This window comes from Papio anubis, chromosome 16 (genome assembly GCF_008728515.1).
Source record: "Papio anubis isolate 15944 chromosome 16, Panubis1.0, whole genome shotgun sequence".
Taxonomy (NCBI): Eukaryota; Metazoa; Chordata; class Mammalia; order Primates; family Cercopithecidae; genus Papio; species Papio anubis.
In genome coordinates this window covers 35,039,605-35,055,870 of record NC_044991.1, presented here as the reverse complement: position 1 = coordinate 35,055,870, position 16,266 = coordinate 35,039,605, and positions in this window count along the sequence as shown.

Sequence of the window (16,266 nt, the reverse complement as noted above, 5' to 3'; positions counted from 1 at the left end):
CTTATCGTGATGGGAGTCTCCTTGTTGTCCTGTGTTTGTGAACTTTTGCCATTGCTTAGACATAGATGTTTATTGACATGCTTGCACAGTCTGACTGGGTCTTTGGCCAACATCAGCAACCCTATTCCCAAATCACTTCTAAAACAGTTAGACTCTCTTAGATTTCTTTAAAATTAAAATCATTTTTACTGGGATACATTAGATTTGTACTTTGTTTTTTTCTTAGATTTAGACTTTTAAAAAATTAACTTACTCCTAGCAATAGGACTAAAATTTAGCCAGATAAAACCATAAATTTTTTAAACCAGTCTTCATTCATATATGATAATACAGTTATTTCCAGTGGATTTCTTAGAAGATGTCATTGTGATCAACCTGACCTTCAGATAAGATCTTCAGGCTGGGTGCGGTGGCTCATGCCTATAATCTCAGCACTTTGGGACGCCAAGGTGGGAGTATTGCTTGAGCCCAGGAGTTCAAGACCAGCCTAGGCAACAAGGAGAGATAATGTGTCTACACAAAATTTATAAAAATTAGCCAGACATGGTGACGTGTGCCTGTGGTCCCAGCTATACAGGAGCTTGAGGCAGGAAGATTGCTTGAGCCCAGGAGGTCGAGGCTGCAGTGAGCTGTGTTTCCACTACTGTATACTGTGCTTTTGTCACTGTCTGCCTGGGTGACAGAGCAAGATTCTGTCTTTAAAAAAAAAAAAAAAAAAAAAGATTTCCAATACTCAATTTTTTTTTTTTTTCCAGACAGAGTCATGCTCTGTCACCCAAGTGGGAGTACAGTGGTGCAATCTTGGCTCACTGCAACCTCTGCCTCTCTGGTTCAAGCAAGTCTCCTACCTCAGTCTCCAAAGTAGCTGGGATTACAGGTGCCTGCTACCACGCCTGGCTAATTTTTCTATTTTTAGTAAAGACAGGGTTTCCCCATGTTGGCCAGGCTGGTCTTGAATTCCTGACCTCAAGTGATCCATCTGCTTTGGCCTCCCAAAATGCTGGGATTACAGGTGTGAGCCACTGCGCCTGGCCAATACTCAAATTTTAGAAGTCATGGAAGATAACCAGGCATGGTGGCTCACACCTGTAATCTCAGCACTTTGGGAGGCCAAGACAGGAGGATCACTGAAACCCAGGAGTTGAAGACCAACCTGGTCTTGACCACGTCTCTATTTTTTAAACAAAATTAATAAAAAGTAAAATTTTTTAAAAAGTCACAGAAGATAAAGTGGTTTTAACCACCAGACAACTAAAGAAATAATACTCAAAATAGTTCCTGTTTAAAATTACATTTTTTAATTCTTAAAGGAGTTATATTGACTATTTTATTGAAGCTTAGAGGTTAAGCAGATCAGCCAATTTGGATTCTCAGATATGTGTCCTCAACCCACTTGGCATCTCTGCGTAGATGTCTAATGGACATTACCAAAATAACTCCCCTCCAATCAAACTCCTGGATTTCTCTCACAAATCTGCTCTTCCTGCTGTCTTCCACATCTCAGTAATGGCAATGCCACTTTTTTTTCAGCATATGGCTTTATCTTGCACTTAGGAATATTCCTGACCCATGGTAAGCACTCAGTGAATATCTGTTAAATGAAGCAGTTATTGGCTATTTCTGTGAAAATTAATTGAAATTAAACAAATTTTAGCAACAAAGGATAACTCATCAACTCGTTTTTGTTCAAATTTTACTTTTCCTTCCTTTCACATGCAGAATTGTCCTTTGCACCATGATAAAGCAGAATGGGAATTCTGTGTTGAGGACTGCAGTGATGATGCTAGTTCACTTCCTGTAATGTGCCTTTTTCCAAGCAGCAGCTAATAACCTGTACCACACTGTTGAGCTGATACGGAAATGACAGTTGTCGGAATGGTCACAAATCTCCATTTATTTGACATATGTATTTAATGAAGAAAATCTTTCTGAAGTACATATACTCCAGCAGCAACTGTCATTATGATGGAAAATATTCATAATATTCATGTTCTGTTCCTGTTTTTGTTTGTTTGTTTTTGTTTTTGAGACAAGGTCTCACTTTGTCACCCTGGGGTGCAGTGGTATGAACATGGCTCACTGCAGCCTCGCCTCCCAGGCTCAAGCGATCCTTCCACTGCAGCTTTCCGAGTAGCTGGGACTACAGGTGAGCGCCACTACGCCTGGCTAATTTTTGTATTTTTTGTAGAGACGAGGTTTTGCCATGTTGACCAGGCTGGTCTCAAACTCCTGAGCTCAAGGGATCTGCCCACCTTGGCCTCCCAAAGGTTCTGGGATTACAGGCATGAGCCACCATGCCCAGCCAGAAAATATTCTTAATACAGTTTGAAATATGCCTTTACTTGGAAGGGCTTTTTAAAAAAAGGATGCTACAGGCTGAATACAGTGCTGAAAGCTTCTATCACACAATAGAAAAAATGACAAAAGTAGCTGGAGTCAGTAGAAGAGGGACTAGAAGACAGCAATAGAAAATCAATTACTTATTGGGTCGGGCACAGTGGCTCATGCCTGTAATCCCAGCACTTTGGGAGGCTGAGATGGGAGGATCACTTGAGTATAGGAGTTCGAGACCAACCTGGTCAACATAGTGAGACCCCCATCTCTTTAAAAAGAAAGAGAGAGAGAGAGGGAGGGAGGGAGGGAGGGAAGGAAGGAAGAAAGGAAAGGAAGGAAAAGAAAAGAAAGAAAAAATCCATTACTTATTGTTTCAGTAATCCATTGCTGAAAAAAAAACACCCCAAAATTTAGTGGATTAAAACAAAAAATCACTTATTGTGGCATCACCTGGAGTACTGGCTTGTCTGAACTATCCAAAATGGCCTCACTCACATGGCTGGCAGTTCATTGCGGCTGTTGACATGGGTCAATGTGGATGCTTGCACAGGATGGCTATAACAACTGGACCACTCTCCATGTGGTCCCAGAGCCTCTCCATGGGACTGGCCTCTACATGGTGGCTGGCCTCCAATAAGGAGCATTCCAAGTGGGCAACCCCCAGCGTATAAATACTTTGAAGCCTCAGTTTGCATCATGCTTTCTAATATCTTAGCAAGAGCTACTCAAACTATTACACTTGTGAATGAGGTAAGTACTGTTTTGGTTACATAACTGGGCAGGGAACAGTCCCAAGAGAGACAGGAGGTGAGGTGAAGATAAGAAGGGAAATGTTCCCTCAAAGTGAACAAGCAAGAGGCATTCTGGCACATCCTGAGCTATCCCTTTATTATTTATTTATGTTTTCACTGATATTTATGATAACGAAATAAACCACTGAGCTCATTTTCTTGTCTAAAAGAACAGCTGTTACATTTGATGTACTCAACCACTAGCTCTACAGTTCAGTTACTTTTTTTTTTTTGAGATGGAATCTCACCCTGTAACCCAGGATGGAGTGCAGTGGTATGAACATGGGTCCAGGCAGCCTAGACCTCCCTGGCTCAAGTGTCCTCCCACCTCAACCTCCCAAGAAGCTGGCACTACAGGTGTGCACCACTGCTTCTCACTGATTTTTGCATTTTTTGTAGAGACAGGGCTTTGCCATGTTGCCCAGGCTGATCTCAAACTCCTGGGCTTCAAACGATCCTCCTGCCTCCCTCCCAAAGTTCTGGGATTACAGGTGAGAGTGTGAGCCACTGAACCTGGCCTCATTACTTCTTTTATTTTTATTTTTATTTATTTATTTTTTTTTGAGACAGAGTTTCACTCTGTTGCCAGGCTGGAGTGCAATGGCGCGATCTTGATTCACTGCAACCTCTGCCTCCCAGGTTCAAGCGATTCTCCTGCCTCAGCCTCCCGAGTAGCTGGGACTACAGGCACCCAGCCACCACGCCCAGCTAATTTTTGTATTTTTAGTAGAGATAGGCTTTCATCATATTGGCCAGGATGGGTCTCAATCTCTTGACCTCATGATCTGCCCACCTCAGCCTCCCAAAGTGCTGGGATTACAGGAGTGAGCCACCATGCCCAGCCCTCATTGCTTCGTTTTATACTGGTGATTTTTTTTTCAGTCGCTGCTAAATCAAGAAATCTAGGAAAAGTTATGGACCACCTTCTGCCCAAAATTATTCAGATAACATTAAACATTTACATATTATTTTAGGGGTCCACCGAATCCCCCTTAACCCCACACAAGTCCATCCATAGACACCTCTATGAAATACAACCCTAGTTTATTCCTTGATGTCTACCACCTTGTTATACCTGCCAAGTTCTTAATAATTAGGGATGTCTCTGTCATCTTTCTGTACATCTCCCAAGCTTGAAATATGTGCTTAAAAATGTCATAAATTAAATAATAAAATACACTTTGAAAACCACACAGACAGTGCTTTACTGAGTGTCCAACAGATGCCACTAAAATAAGATATTGATGCTGCTCCTCCAGAAACAGCTCTTTTGTTTCTGGGAATTCCTGGGCAAGCCCTTCCCTCTGGGAAGGATGAACACAGCTCAGATGCTTAGTGCATACTGAGGCCAGCATCCAGGGTTTTTTTAATGTGTGTAGGTTTTTTGTTTATTTATTTTTTTGAGACAGAGTGTTGCTCTGTCACCTAGGCTGGAGTGCAATGGTAGATCTCAAACATTTCAGTAACCTCTGCTCTGTTTGTGCTGCATTCTCCTGCCTCAGCCTCCTGAGAGTAGCTGGTATTATAGTTCGCCGCCACTTGGTGTGGGTAATTTTATGGTATGGGGTTTGCCCATGTCGGGTTGTGGCTGGTCTCAAACTACTGACCTCAAGTGATCTGCCCGCCTCAGCCTCCCAAAGTGCTGGGATTACAGGCGCGAGCCACTTCCCCTGGCTGAGTTTTTTGACTAAAAGTGTTAGTGTCCACAGTGTTTTTAACAGTTTTCTAAAACCTTCACTGCAATGAGGAAAGTGAAGCCCAGACTGGTGAAACAACTGGCACACGTTCCTGCCATGGTGGATCAGTGCTGCCGGCCCTGCTCCCTCCTGGTCTGCCAAATGCAATGCTTGCTCCTGCCCATGGGAACTCCCTAGGCAGCATTAGATAGTGTGGTAGGTATTTAAATTTTGAGGGTCAAATTTGGAACACCAGATACAAAAACTAGAGAACAATGTACTAGAAACACGAGTGTAACCAGTGTGCTGAACAAGGATGCCATGAGGTGCAGTGGCTCACTCCTGTAATCCCATCACTTTGGGAGGCACTTTGACAAAGTGATCACCATTTTTGTTTGAGGACCAGCTTGGCCAACGTGGTGAAACTCATCTCTACTAAAATACAAATTATAGTGTGGTGGCACAAGGCTCATAATCCTAGCTGCGAGGCTGGGGCAGGAGAATCACTTGAACCCGGGAGGCGGAGGTTGTAGTGAGCTGAGAACTTGCCACTGCACTCCAGCCTGGGCGACAGAGCAAGACTCTGTCTCTAAATAAATAAGCCACTGGAATTTAGTGGAAGTGAACTTTTCGGTCACCTGCTGTCCCTTTCACATCTACTCAGAGTGGGAAGTTTTCTCCTGGCAGTGGACTGAAGGGAGATGTGGACGCCAGCCTTTTCTGCTCAGTCCTAGGAAAGTCCTGTGATGACTTGACACCACAAGCACAATCCTGGTGGAGACCCATGGAGGGTTCAGCCCAGTGGAGGCGGCCACACTTCAGGCTTTGCTCCAAGGAGAACTGGCTGCACTTGTCTGCTCCCTCAAGGCCTGCCTGACGCAGCCACCCTGTGGGTGGGATAGTTGGAGTCTTTCTTCCCCACTCATCTCCCCTTTACAAGTTGGGGTGAGGTGGGAGGCTGGGCAGGAAAGTAAGTTCTCGCTTGGGACTTCCTTACCAAAGCCTGGTTTTGTCCTGAGTTGGCTCCATATCCTCCAGGCCCAACCTGCCTACCCAGTGGGCACTTTCAGGGGCTCTTCTGTTTTTTTCTTTGTCCAGCTGACACCTTGATTTTTTCCCTTTGAAATGGGTCTCACCATGTCTAAGCTGGTCTTGGAGAGCCCTGGCCTCGGGCATCCTCCCAGCATTGGCCTCCCAAGGAGCTGGAAGTCTGTGCATGAGCCATAAGGCTTGGCTTCAGGGGCTCTTTAAAGACCTCTGGCAGACCCCCTCCAGCTGCAGCTTAGCTTGTGCCTCTTCTCCTTGGGCTGTCTTCTGGCCCTAGTCCTCAGGCAGGACCCTCCACCACTGGTTCTCACCAGTGGACTCCCCTTTGTCTTCTGGAAGGAACCCCCGGAACTTTCATGCTTTCTGCAGGAAAGGCATGCCAACCTCTCTCTGGATTTCACCACTGGGTCGTCCCATTCCACTGGGTCGTCCCATTTTCTGGGTTTGGGTGAAGGAAGGAGATCCTCTCTCACCCCCTGAGGGAACAGCAGCCACAGGCTGCAGTAGCTCGCTCTCCAAAAAAATCCTGTAAATTCCCTTTCTCTTCCATCTGCACTTTCTCCACTGCAATATTCTTGAAATGGGTAAGGGACTTCAGTAGTCAGGAAACAAGTTCTTGACTGATTAATTTGAAAACTCCTCCAGCAAGTGTCACACTAACTTTGGTGCCTGATGTCTACTGGCTTAAGTCAAAGTTTCCATTCTGAGGCTGCACCTGGGATCCACCAGAGCACATGTGTCCTGAATTGCAATTCCTTGCCATTCCTCAGTCAACCTTTTGTTTCGGAGGAGAAAAAGTTACAATTTTGATACCCTGGTACATAAGCAAGAAGGAATAAAGTCCAATATAGATGAACACCTCCTGAAAGAAAGTCTCATAAGGGAGCTACTATGCAGTGGCTTGACTGGGGATGTGAATCTAAGCTGAGGATTGAGGGAAGTGAAACATTTAATTGGGGCAAAGAAGGGAGAGAATTCATTCAGTTTGACACAAGCATAGAGGGCTGCTCCTCAGTGCCAGGCTCTGAGTACCAAACAACCAAGAGTTTACGATCTCCACAGAGAGGGATCTGAGTAGGGGGATGAGAAGTGAAATTTGACGGTAGGGATGGATCACAAAAGTGGGCTGTCGACGAAAGTCTGAGCCGAGCACTGTCCTCTGCATTTTAGGAAGGTAGGGAAACCTGTGTGCATGTGGTCTGTGAGTCTGTGTGGAACGGGATGTGCAGTGTGGAGGTGTGTGAATATGAAGTGATTTACCGTGGATATGCAGTGATTCAGTCGAAAGCGCACCGAGTACCGGATAAGCGATCTGAACACGGGCGCAAGTGATCGCGCGCGGATGACTATCATGCGCCGAGTAATTTATGCGTGATAAGTGACTATCAGGCACGTTATCAGGCGCAAGCGGTTCGCGTTGACTATTCAGGCGGATAAGATCCATCAGCGCGACCGCATCGTGAGCATTAACTCCGGGATGGCGCGGATGATCTATCTGGTGGCACCGCGTGATACGCGGCGGATCAGATCCGCAGCATATGAATGATCATTCCAGCACGATCCAGCGGATCGCATGATCTGAACGCAGGCGCGCGATATGATTCACCCGTACACCGCATCGCATTAACCCGAATAAGACAAAGACGGCGGCAAGGCGGATCTGCACGTGAGTATGGCAAAAGTGATGACCTGGTCTGCGCGCGAACTGGCAGGCGCGGATAAGGCAGGATCTGATGATATCAGTACCGCGATTATAAGGTGGATTCCGGCAGCGGCGCGAAAACCATCAAGGCACGCACGATAAGCCGCTGGATCTATCGGCGGCATCGGTATAGCCGAATGCTGCGCGAGACTTCACGCAGGCGCGCAGATATGCGTGATCTATTCAGGCGCGCGCACGCAGAAATGCCGCGATATGGCAGCGATTTATCAGGCACGCACTGCATGAAAAGATGATACGCAATCCGGATGATCCCACGGTCATGACGCCGTTCGACGGATCGGCAGGATAACGCGGCGGCACAGGCACAGTGGGACAGGCTGGTGGAATGAAGAAAGATGGAGGACATGGAGGAAGGAATGAAGGAATGGAATGGAAGGGGACCCCAGGAATCAGTGGATGGATGGAAGGAATGAGTGGAACCATGGCCCAATGGAAGGAAGGGGACTTGCATGTCAACAACTGGAGTGTGTCTAGAAGGGCCAGCCCAGTGGGCAAGCAGTGCCCAGGTGAATGTGAAGGCTGTGGCACATTGTGGAGGAGGGTACGTAGCAGCCAGGCGGGTCCAGGCATGTGGTCGTGGTCGAACAAGAACCATGGCTGACAGATGCTTGCTTTATTGAATTAAAACATGCCTGGGTGAGAGAGACAGAGCAGCAGAGAGACAGAGGCAGAGACAGACAGAGGAGAAAGATGATGAGTGGAGATTAGGACATAGGAGAGACAGGAGAGATGGAGGGAAAGATGGAGGATAGGCAGAGGCAGACAGAGGAGTGGAGAGATGAGACAGAGACAGTGGCAGAGAGGCAGATAGAGTCAGAGACAGAGAAGCAGAGAGAGATGAAGAGAGACAGAGAGAGACCTAGAATTTCCTGTGTGATGCCGGCCAGGGGTGCCTGTTGTTTCTCCTGCAGTCAATTCCTCTAAAGCCCCAGCCTCCTTCTTAGAGAACCTATCCTTGGCCTCTTCTCGGACTGAACTTCTCCAGTGAGTGTGCGGCCGCCTCCAACTGGAGCCCAACTGTGCAGGGCAGGTTCTTCTGGGAATTCGGGACTCACAGGCCCTCTGCTTTGGGAGTGCCATTCACGAATGTCCAGAGGGGCCAGGGTAGCCTGTAGGCGAGCCACATAGGCTGGAGGAGCACACAGAAGTGGTGTGGGCTGTGCACTTTATCCCAGGATGACCTTAAAGGACGCTTCTGGGCACCAGGCCGCTTCACCCCAGGTCTGCAGGCACACCGGGGCTCCTGGTCTGTGTGCTCAGCACATTCCTCTTCTGTTGCGTGAACCCCTGAAAGGGCAAGAAAAGTGCCAGTCACAGAGAAAGGGAGTCTGTGGAGACAGATAAGTGGGTCTGCAAGGCAAGGGAGAGGGAGGGACCTGTGAGTCAGGATAGGTACAGTGGACTGAACTGTGTCCCTCCAAAACTCATGCGCTGAAGCCCCAACCCCTAATGTCACTGTATCGACATGGGTCTTTGGTGATGGGGTAAATAAGGATAAACGAGGGCCTAAGGGTGGAGCCCCAATCCGATAGGAATGGTGTCCTTATAGGAAGAGGAAGGGATGCCAGGAATGGGCGTGCACAGAGAAAGACCAAGTGGGGAAAGGGTGAGAAGTCAGCTGTCCGCAAGCCAAGGGGAGAGGGTCAGAGAAACCTTGATTTTGAGTGCCCACACTTCGATCTTGAACGCCCAGCCTCCAGCACTGTGAGAAATACAGCATTTCTCTGTGCTTATTTTCTAGGTTTACCCAGGTTGCTGTGGTTTTGTCCTGGCAGCCCAAACAGACTCAAATATGGCCGGAGCCAGGGATGTCTCTTTGCAGGCCTGGTTCAGTTGTACCATTCAGTCAAAGATTCTGAGGCACAGGTCTCAGCCTTGAGCCTCCGCCTAGGCAGTCAGTGAGTCTGTGAGTTCCAGCCTCTGGAGCCTGCCTCAAAGGATGCCTGGATCCTTCTCAGTGGGGTCCCAAAGTCACAGTCTGTGCAGGTTTGGGATTCCCAGGTGGCTCCCGGCATCTCCCAAGCTGACACAGGTCCTCCTGGATTCCTGCAGAAAACTTTGTGGGTCTTCACCAAGGGCACAGAACCCTCAGAGCAGAACCTGGGTCACTGAGGGTCTGGGCTCCCAGAGCCCAACGCCACCACCTCCTCCTGAGATGGAGTCCTCCGCTTCATCCAAGGTTCTGGATGCAAAAGCACCATCTGTCCACGCAACCCACCCCTAGTTCTAGTGAATTGCCTCAGCTCCTGCAGCTGGGACTACAGGCGAAGCACCACACCCGGCTAATTTTTGTATTTTTAGAAGAGACAGAGTTTCACACTCATGTTGCCCAGGCTAGTCTCAAACTCCTGACCTCAAGTGATTCACCTGCCTTGGCCTCCCAAAGTGCTGGGATTACAGGCGCAAGCCACTGTGCCCAGCCCCATACCTGCTTTTAAAGGGGAATTTTATTCTGAGTCAGAAAATTCCAGTAGAAGGAAATAAATCCCATAGCAAGAACATCATATTTCCCTTTATTTCTCAATTAACTCTTCTACCATTTTCTCTAGAAATGAAAGACCCTTAGATTAGAGTAATTTTCAAAATGAACTTTCTTCTGTCAACAGCATTTTGACTGAAGATGGTAAGGATGACTCTACTTTGGCTTACAGTAAAAACCCTCAGCTAACTTCTGTTAGCTAGCTGAATTTTAATACCTAATATTTTCACCAAAACAAGACTGCCCTCAAAAAGAAAATAGACTCTACTGTAAAATAAATCACTAAATAAAGACACCATCAAATGCTGACAAGGATGCAGAGGACAGAAACTCACTGGTTGCTGGTGGGGAATGCAAAATGGTGTAGCCACTTTGGAAAATCATTTGGCACTGTCTTCTCTGGTTACACAGATACTTTCCCTATAACCCAGAGATGCCAGTGACCCAATCATAGGTATTTACCAAAGTGAATAGAAAACTTATGTTCAAACAAACAAAAACCTGTATGGAAATGTTTCTAGGAACTCTATTCATTTTTTTTAGTGATTAAGGTCTCACTTGCTGCCCAGGCTATGCAATGGTATGACACAGCTCACTGCAGCCCTCTACCTCCTGGGTTCTGTCTTTCATCCTCCTGCTTCAACCTCTTGAGTAGAGTAGCTGGCACCTCAAGTACATGACACCATGCCTGGCTAATTTTTTAACTTTTATTGTAGAGATAAGGTCTTGCTGTGTTGCCCAGGCTGGTCTCAAACACCTTGGCTCAAGCAATCCTCCCATCTCAGCCTCCCAAAGTGCTAGGATTATAGGTGTGAGCCACCATGCCCAGCCTAGAAGTTCTATTCATAACTACCAAAAGGAATGAGCTACTGATACGCATGACAACATGGATGAATCTTAGACTTATTTTAAGTGTAGAAGCCAAATAATTGGTGGCTGGGTACAAGTTGCTCACGCCTGTAATCCCACCTTTGGGAGCCAGGGATCACGAGGCCGGGAGATCCAGACCATCCTGGCCACCATGTGTCCCCACCCTACTAAAAGTACAAAATTAGCTAGGCATGGCAGCACACCTGCAGTCCCAGCCACCAGGAGGCTGAGGCAGGAGAATCACTGGAACCCAAAGAGGGCGGAGGCTGGTGGAGCCAAGATTGCACCACTGCACTCCAGCCTCACAACAGAGCGTGACTCCTTCTCAAAAAAAAAAAAAAAAAAGAAGCCAAACTCCAAAGTCTACATGTGCAATTCCATTCATATGACATTTTAGAAAAGGGAAAACTACAAGGACAGAAGACACATCAGTGGTTGCCAGGGACTTGGGGGAGGGTAGCAATTAATTGCACAGGGACACATAGGGCAACCCAGCTAGTCCGCCCCACACTGCTGATAAAGACATACCCGAGATTGGGAAGAAAAAGAGGTTTAATTGGACTTACAGATCCACATAGCTGCGGAGGCCTGAGAATCATGGCAGGAGGTGCAATGCACTTCTTACATGGCGGCAGCAAGAAAAAATGAGGAAGATGCAAAAGCAGAAACCTCTGATAAAATCATCAGATCTCATGAGACTTATTCACTACCACGAGAACAGTATAGGGGAAACCACCCCTGTGATTCAAATTATCTCCCACCAAGTCCCTCCCACAACACATGGGAATTATGGTAATACAATTCAAGGTAAGATTTGGATGGGGACATAGAGCCAAACCATACCAGCGACTTTCACAGTGATGAAACTTTACCTATGGTACCAGGATAGTGGATACATGGTGGTTTACACAATTGTCAATTTCATACTTTATGTTTTCATACTGCATGAACTTTACTGCATGCAGATTAAAAAATAATCAAACAGCATATTAAAGACCTAATATGGAAAACAGACTGTGATAAATGAATCTAACCTTGTTCTAAATGTATGGTATAACCTCAGTGAAGGGGCTGAGGGAAAAGGAGCTGACCTAAGTAATTTTGAAAGCTTATATTTTAACCAGAAACTGTAAGGCTAAAGAACTATATTAAGCCTGTACTCTAGTTTATAAATTTGTTTCTCACAGGCTATGGGTTACAAATTCTGAAAGTAGACTGGGCACAGTGGCTCACACCTGTAGTCCCAGCACTTTGGGAGGCTGAGGTGGGTGGATTGCTTGACCCCAGGAGTTTGAGACCAGCTTGGGCAACATGTGGAATCCCATCTCTACAAAAACTATGAAAATTAGCTGGGTGTGGTGGCAAATGCATGTGATCCCAGCTACTTGGGAGGCTAAGGTGGAAGGATCACTTGAGCCTGGGGAGGTTGAGGCAGTGAGCCAGGACTGTGCAACTGCACTCCAGCCTGGGTGATAGAGTGAGGCTCTGTCTCAAAAAAAGAAAAAAAATTCTGAAAGTGTTATAAAGAAGTAAGGGGGGAATGCTAGCATGAAGCCTAGGGTATTGGACTTATTTTGAAGACATCAGCATGAACTCAAGTTTAATTTAATTGCTAGATAGGTAGGTTGGTAGATAGATGGTAGATGGCAGATAGATAGATGAAAGAGAATAGACAGATAAAGAGGCCAGGAGTTTGAGTCCAGCCTGGGTAACACGGCAAAACCCCATCTCTACAAAAAATACAAATGTTAGCTAGGCATGGTGCCGACCCCCTGTAATCTCAGCTACTTGGGAGACTAAGGCGGGAGGATCACCTGAGCTCGGGAAGTCGAGGCTTCAGTGAGCCAAGACTGCGCCACTGCACTCCAGCCTGGGTGATAGAGGAGACCCCGTCTAAAACAAACAAAACAGAATATGAAGACGAAATTTTGAAACTGCAGTGAGGAGGCCTGGCAGACAACACCTGAACCAAGTGATCAAGATTAACATGCTATGTGGATGTCAGGCACCCCTTATGTGATGGGATGACAAGGGCACTTCACTTCTGTGTGTTCTTCCTAAAAGCCCCTAACACCAGTCTAATCATGAGAAAACATCAGACAAACCCAAAGTAAGGGACATCCTATGAAATGCCTAGTTGTTAAGGTCGTGAAAAACAGGAAAAGTTGAAACTGTCACAGACCAGAGGAAACTAAGGAGACACACTGAGTAAATGCCACATGGGATCCAGGAACACTGGTGAAATCCAGCCAATGTCTGGAGCTTAGCTGATAGGTTGTGTCATTAGTGGTTAAATCCCTGGTTCTGGTCATCGTACCATTGTTACGATAGGATTTTTAGCATTAAGGGAGAGTGGGCAAGGGGGGTACATGGAGCTTTCTGTACTATCTTGACACCTACTCTATGCATCTAAAAATGTTCAAATAAAACTTATTATGAAGAAAAGAACATGGAATTTACTGAAAGAATCAGATATGCTCAGCTGGGCACAGTGGCTCACGCCTGTAATCCCAGCACTTTGGGAGGCCGAGGCGGGTGGATCACCTGAGGTCAAGAGTTTGAGACCGGCCTGGCCAACATGACGAAACCCCATCTCTTCTGAAAATACAAAAATTAGACAGGCATGGTGGCACGTGCCTGTAGTCCCAGGTACTCAGGAGGCTGAGGCAGAAGAATCACTTGAACCCGGGAGGCAAAGGTTGCAGTGAGCCGAGATCGCGCCACTGCACTCCAGCCTGGGAAACAGAGTGAGACTCTTTTTCAGAAAAAGAAGAATCAGATATACTCAGACTGAGTTAAACTGGGTATATCTGAGTTATCAAAGCTTTTTAAAGGCTAATGAAGCAACAATATCCACAAATGAATATATTTTCGAAATGTTCTGAAATGAGCACTTAGCAATGACTCCTAAGGAAGTTACAAGAACTTGAATGTGGCAAATCTTTCCTCTAAAGGCTGTTCTCTGTTAAGTCACCTGATTGTTGTTATTTTGATTGAACTGTGGGAGATCAATGTGAACTAACAACACTGTAAAACAAATGCAGGATCTTGTGGCCACTTGTCAAAACACAGCCGTTTGAGGGCTGCTGGCATTTCTCAACTTCCAAAGCATCACATTGGAATTCACTGATGGCAATTTCATGATGGGTTATTTAAGAAAAATTAAGATGTCTATATCATAGAGTAAAAGCTATGTGGGCTGGGCGCGGTGGCTCACGCCTGTAATCCCAGCACTTTGGGAGGCCGAGGTAGGTGGATCACCCGAAGTCAGGAGTTCAAGACCAGCCTGACCAACATAGAGAAACCCTGTCTCTACTAAAAATACAAAATTAGCCAGGCGTGGTGGCACATGCCTGTAATCCCAGCTACTCGAGAGGCTGAGGCAGGAAAATTGCTTGAACCTGGAGGTGGAGGTTGTGGTGAGCTGAGATCACGCCATTGCACTCCAGCCTGGGCAACAAGAGCGAAACTTCATCCTAAAAAAAAAAAAAGCTATGCCCCCACTAATTGAAATCATCGCCAGAAACATAAAATCAACAGTAGAATTCAATAAAATAAGGAACCCTTACTGTTTATCAGGCTTTCTATAATACTAGGTATTGTTGGGGATGTAAAGATAAAAACTCATCATTCCTGACTGTGGCAGTTTACAATCTTGTTGGGACTCAAACAAGTAGGACCTACCAGTGGAACCTTAGTGTCATAGGACTTAACAGACCAGGACACCAGAATGAATGGTCCAAGGCAGAACAGGACTCCTTATTCAATGGATGGGGTGGAGGACTGCAGTTGCTTTGGAGGTCTTCTCAGAAAAAGACAGATTTGAGCACAACCTGATGAATGGACAGATTTGAGTTGATGGAAAGGAGGCATGGTGTGCTTAAAACACAAGAGTGCCAGGGGCACTCCCCAGAGTCAGCAAGTACTGGTTTTCCTGGAGGCAGGGCTCATGGGATGTGATGGGAGAAGTTGGAAACAGGGTCTGGGATTTCTGTGAAGGAGGCTGGATGAGGGTTTGTGAATCTGGATTTCTCTGTCTAGTTAGTGTGGAGTCACCAAAGGCCTTGGAGAAAGGAGGAGTGATCAAGGCAGGTTTTCAGGAAGATGAAGCTCATTTTATCACAGCAGATAGAGAGACTAGAGGAGAAACACTGGGGAGGCAGCAAGGCTCTAACCTGGTAAGGCACAGCACTCCTGTTGCCCAGGCTGGGAGTGCAGTGGTGCAATCTCAGCTCACTGAAGCCTGGACTTCCCATGCTCATGTGATCCTCCCTCCTCAGCCTCCCAAGTAGTTGGGACTACAGGTGGTCGCCACCATGCCCAGCTGATTTTTGTATTTTTCGTAGAAACAGGGTTTTGCCACGTTACACAGGCTGGACTCAAACTCCTGGCTTCAAGTGATTTGCCCACCTCAGCCTCCCAAAGTGCTGGAATTACAGGCATGTGCCATTGTGCCCAGCCTTTGGGAGGCATTTCTTTCTTTCTTTCTTTCTCTTTTTTGCAATGGAGTTTCGCTCTTGTTGCCCAGGCTAGAGTACAGTGGCACAACCCCGGCTCACTACAACCTCCAATGTCCCCAGGTTCAAGTAACCTCCTGCTCTCCGAGTAGTTGGGATTATAGGCATAGACCACCATGCCCGACTAGTTTTGTATTTTTAGTAGAGACGGGGGTTTCTCCATGTCGGTCAGGCTGGTCTCGAACTCCCGACCTCAGGTGATCCACCTACCTTGACCTCCCAAAGTACTGGGATTACAGGTGTGAGCCACCGCGCCTGGTGGGAGGCATTTCTAATGTTCATTTCTCTTTGCCTCTTACTTCACCGTTTAGTTTGTAGCTAAATTCTACTACTTCCTTTTACATGTCAGCTGTATCTGCTCCATGGGCCACTTTTCCCACTAGCTCTGGTCCCTTCCTGCCTGTTTTTCCAGCTGAGTTTCCTGCAGGCATCTTAACCTGCCATTGCCTTCTCTGTCTTCATTATTTGATGTGTCTGGCCCCAGCCACACAGCTCCCACTTCTCTCCAGCCTCTAAGACCTTCTGAAGGGTTTAGAACAATGCCCCACATCTCAAAAGTGAACAGTGCTGGTTCTCACATTCAGGGAGGAGGCTCAGTTTTACAGGCAGTTAGAACTGTGCAGTTCCCCCAGGACAGCAGCAGGCAAGGAGCAAGACGGGCCTCCTTGGAAACCTGCTTTAAACCACCTGAGGAAAAGGCATTTATTACTGTAAGGCTTAAAATAAAATAAGAGACAGAGTATTCTTTTTTTTCTTAATTATGCATTTTAAATATCAACATGTGCATTTGCTTTTATAGTTATAAATTTTCGCATCTGTCTTAGACAAC